Source organism: Epinephelus fuscoguttatus, linkage group LG19 (assembly GCF_011397635.1).
Source record: "Epinephelus fuscoguttatus linkage group LG19, E.fuscoguttatus.final_Chr_v1".
NCBI classification, from domain to species: domain Eukaryota; kingdom Metazoa; phylum Chordata; class Actinopteri; order Perciformes; family Serranidae; genus Epinephelus; species Epinephelus fuscoguttatus.
The window spans coordinates 39,660,817-39,666,246 of NC_064770.1; positions in this window are offsets into that span (position 1 = coordinate 39,660,817).

Sequence of the window (5,430 nt, forward strand, 5' to 3'; positions counted from 1 at the left end):
TCCCGTGTAGTGAGGAGGCGTTGAGAGGAGCGCAGTGTGTTCCTCCTCTTCAGAGCGCACTGTGCGTCTGCACGCAGCACTCTCTGCCTCCACTTGGCACACACCGCGCGCTCATTGGCTGCCGCGCTCCGCCCGTGTCACGCTAATCACAAAGAGCGCGAGCGGCGGAGCGGAGGCTGCTCTCGGTGTTTGGCCTTAATGCGCACGTGAAGTGAAAGAGCCGGTTTAACCATTAAAATATCATTAATGTGGAGTGTTTATGAGCCCAATAATTCAGGGCCGCAGTTTGTCCACAGTTAACTGGATGAATTAGAGCAAAAGGAAAAGAAAGAAAGAAATAAAAACAGCAGGAGAATAAAATGAAGGCTGATAACTGCTGAAATATTTGTTTTGTTGTTGTGATAAAAAACAATAATTAGCAGTTATTTCATGTGATCTATGAGGACATACATGATGTGGCCTTCGCGTCTTTACACAATAAAAACAGGTCTTTTTACGCACTTTGGGTTCAAATATCTGACTCGTTTATGCCGAAAATATAATTAAAGATATTTTCTGACGTCATGTGTGATAAACAGACAGCAGGCTGCAGTAATATGTATTTAAAAATAACTGTTCACCAACTTCTTCATTTTTAAAAACTGGACAGTGTCAGGCTGGCTCACGACACACAGCGTTTCCAAAATAAAATTCTTCCTGCTCGCCAAAAGCAAAATCAGGCGGATCAGACCAAATGATCTCCATAAGCTGCTGCTGAAAGGCCGCAGACCTTATTATCCGAATTATTTTTATTAAACACACATTTACACACGAGACCCACAAACCACGAGGCTCGACATCTGAAAAAAAAAAGACGTCTTATTGTTTAGTTTTTCTATTTTTGGGGCTCAAAATGAGGCGACGAGACAAAACCTGACCGAGATGTGATTTTACGCACACACACACACACACACACACACACACACACACACACACACACACACACACTGAGGCCACCGCCTGTGGTCCCACACAGGGACACTTACAACAAACATCAAACAACCTGTTTCTCTGCAGAAACTTGTGATTTGGGCAGCAGAGACTCGGACTATAATTTCACTCAGCTTTCAAATTAAACCTCACACACACACACACACACACACACACACACACACACACACACACACACACTGAGGGGTAGAGTCACCTCAGTGGGACTATTAGATCCGGATAAATCAGTTGCACAAGAAAAAAATAATTAATTCCAGTATTCCACACTGTGAACCACAGTCCATCCCTGACACAACATTTTAACATAAAGTCGACACAAATGTCCCAGGTGGTCAAAACGACATGAAAATGAAAACTTTAAGTTCGGGTGACACAAAACTCCTCCCCTGTGAGCCTGACATATTTTTTTTAATGTTAAATCAAGAATTTTTGAGTTAATTTGAATAAAAACTGTGGAGACGTTTTTGCCTAATTAGTTTAACACCAATTAAAATCACTATCATTGTGCACTTAACATTTTTTTAAGTTCAGTAACATTTAAAATAGTCTTAAAATGTGTACTCAGTGTTTTAATGCTCCTACAGCGACACAGAGTCAAAAGCTCAAACAACAAAAAAGTGGCACACACCATTAGGGGAGACCGGGGTCGGTTGGCACACAGCTACTTCCCTGTCCTTTGAAGGTCACAGAAACAGAAATGTAACATAAAAAGTTTGCTCTCTGAAGCTGAACTCATCTGCTGTGTTAAAACATCTGAAAGTCACAGATGAAAGTAAGAAAAAACTCTGTGAACGTGTTATTAAACTGTTCGTCAGACATATTATAAATGTGTTACTTTTATTCAACACACGAAGGAATCGGCTATGTTTTGATGTACGACTTCATTTCCATTTCCATGACTTCAAGGACCCATAATAAAATTTTCAAGACTAGAATTAAACACACAACAAAAAAGTTAAACTGACATAAACTTCCTGTCAGACAAGGGTCATGTGACATATTTATTTTGTGTGTAGCGTACCAGGCGTCTCCGGAGCCACGTGTGGCTCTTTATCCCCTTGATAGCGGCTCACTGTGGGTTTGTCAGAAAAATAAATAACTGTTTTAACATTTACATTTAACAATTTTTAACATTTTAATTTTCATACATCATTGTTCCAGGCCAGGGGTCGGCAACCTTTATATCAAAAGAGTCATTTTTGGCCAAAGAAAGGAAAAAAAAAATATCTGTATGGGCCCTTAAAGCGTATCTGAGCCTTATAACGAAGGGATCTAAATGAACATTAATTAATATCTTTAGCTTTGCAATGTTAGCAGTGAACCCAAACAAATCTGTCTGTACACGATTCAATTCTCTGTTTTCCTTCTTTGGATTTGGAATCAATAGTTTGCCTCACGAGAGAGACTCAAGACAAGTCACCGCCACTGAGGTTTGGTAAAATGTAGAGGAAATGGCGCCAGATCGCAGACGTGTGACGCCCATTTTAGTTGACGAAATATTTCAATTGGTGTATAAGCTACACATTTTTATGACTGGAGAAATGACTTTAGGCTGAGAGCAACGATGTATGAAAATCAAAATGTTAAAGAATAACTTTATTTCCTTTTGTTTGTTTTTTCCCCCGACAAACCCAAAATAAATGTGTCACATGACCCTTGTCTGAGGAATCTCATGTCTCTTTGGGTTAGCTCATGCATGTAGTGTACTTTGCTTATAGCCTCACGTTAGCTCTCTTTAGCTTTTGGCTGTTGTCACGTTCTGTTTGTATGTTTCTCTACGAAAAGTAGTGCACTAAACTTCGTAAACACACCACGCAGTCATAGAACAGTTATTTGTGCATAACCCACGTATTTTGGAAGGCTGCAGTCACATGACCAACGTGCCAAAAGAAGCGGTACTGAGTGGTCCAGGTAGGAGGCAGGTTGGCGATGAGGATGGGCCACAAAACACAGGACTTTTCCCGGAACAGGTGTTTGACACCGTGCGAAATTTGAGTCATTTTAAGACACGTCCTCACCATGCTTCTTTTCCAAAACGTTGCTTACGGAACTTTCCGTAAGGACGTAACATCATTCGTGCGGTGCTGATTTGAAGGATATGATACGAACTGTTGTATGAGGACACGTTGTAGCTTTTTACTTTGCATTTATCATCAGTACATTTTGTTTAACACTGAGATAATTTTCTGTAATAAATCAAAATCCCGTTGCGTTTTTGACAAAGGAACCAGGGTGATGCTAACTTCCATGTCGGCCTACAGAAAAACATCACCCTGCAGGTCTGTACACACATTACATCATCCCTACTTCAACAGTATCAGTGTTCAAAATGTAGACCTGAAATCAGTGTTCTGGCTGTAATGTCTGCACACCTCTTCACATGGCTATGGAATTTTACATGCAAAGTCAGGAAGGAAGTGATCATGCAATAAATATAAGAGGTACTACAACCATACCTGCTCTCCTCTAACTGCATGTTACTAAGGTTTTTATTGCAGGACGTTGACTTGGAAGGATTTTATTCTACCAGCTGGAGGTGGAAGGTAGATGTCTGCAGACTGGCCCAGAGGCCTGTGGATCCATATTTAGTCACAGATCTGGACTCTTTGAAGGCACTGCTGTCACTCTGACCTGTAACACACACACACACACACACACACACACACACACACAAATAAAAAGATGAGATTTTGTTTTCTAAAATGAAGATTCTTCTCTCTTAGACTCACAAGTCAGTCTTTAGACGCTTTGCTTAACTAAAGACTGATGTCTTTCTCCCTGATTTTGTATTTAGATGGGCGGATACAATTTCAGAGTTTAAAAAACTCCCCACGTTGCAGAACCAATAGTAAATCTGCAGGGCGGTCCTTTGGTGGCTCGCTGAACTCTTGTGCTCGTAAACATGGTCCCACTAGAAACACGTGTAGCGGTACAAAATGGCTCAGCCGTGCTCGCAGAAAACGCTGTCAAAGTTCAGTGGATGTTTGTCGCGTTTGCAGTGACACATTCTCGCCAACTAAAAGAAACAAACATAATCTTTTACAAGGCCATGACTCATCTGTCCGGCCGGACTATAACGTTAGAGGGAATCGCCTTGTTGTTCACAAATACTTCCAGGTATATATATATGTATATATTATATCACATTTTTCACATCACTGTATCACCGTTTAGACTAATCCGATGTTTGTAAAGTCTATGAACACATGTTTGAACAAACATTACTATTTCTCAGCTGTTAGCGGTGTCTGTAAGAGGTAATAACTAATTAAATGGTCCGTGAAATTTTTTTTTTTCCAGCGGATATCTTAGTTACAACATGATTGAGCTAGCAAAGCAGTTTTGTGTTGCTGTGTGTGGTATTTATTCAGTTTTGGGAAATCACGATGTCTAGAAAGCATCAGTGGCTGCAGCTGACAGGGACAGCTAACACTAGCAGCAAAGCTAACATCAGGACGTCATCTGTAAAAGCCTCCCGTTGTCGGATATGACATGAAACTACTCCAGTCAGCTCAATCATGTTGTGTGTTTGTTTCCTTGCGGACGAGAAAAGTAGGAGCGCACATTTCCGAGAAGGCGTGTCCTTTTCAAAAATGCAAGAGGCGTTGCTTTGTTGCCGCCCGTTTTCTCCAGTGTGTTAAACACACTTTAGAAAGGAGTGTCCCCAGACTATCAGAAGGCGGAGATCTCTGATTGGCTGGTGTCGAGACTAGTTCTCTCTAAGCCAGTTGTGCCAATAAAGTTCACTGAATCAACCCAATCACAAAAAACCCAGTGTTGGCATGGTTTCTGCAAATCATTGCTTTTGCATGTTAATATGAAGCAGATACGATTGAACTTAACAACTTTATGCTTCAACAGTGCTGTGGTTAATGTGCGGTTTGGTTTATCCACAGAAACTATTTGGTTATGGTTTAGTGAAGATCTTGTTTTAGCTAAAAATTCTCCACTTTTGTGACACTATCCTGTTAGTAAATGCAGTGACGACTCACTAAAAAACAGCTGCTTTTCATGCCTAAAAAGACACTGGAAGCACAGCAATGTCACATTAAAAAAAAAATCAGCTTCTCATAAATCTTGGCAGCAAACACAATGACAACTCGCTAAAGAACAACTACTTTTTGTGACGCCATCTTGGCAGGAAACACAGCAATGTCTCAAAAAGCTTTTTGTTAAACTATCTCAGCAGGAAACACGGGGACAACTGGTTGAAATACAAACACTTTCTGTGCCACTATCCCCGTAGTAAATGCAGCGACAACTCGCTGAGAAACAATTGCTTTTGTGACACTATCCCGACAGGAACCACAGCGACAACTAATTAAAAAACAACTGCCTGTGAAGTCTGCAGCTTGGCAGGCGTCGTCTAGGTGACACACCATCCTCCATCCCCACCATCTCCTCCAAGTCAGCTCTTACACTACGTCATGTTACAAAGAA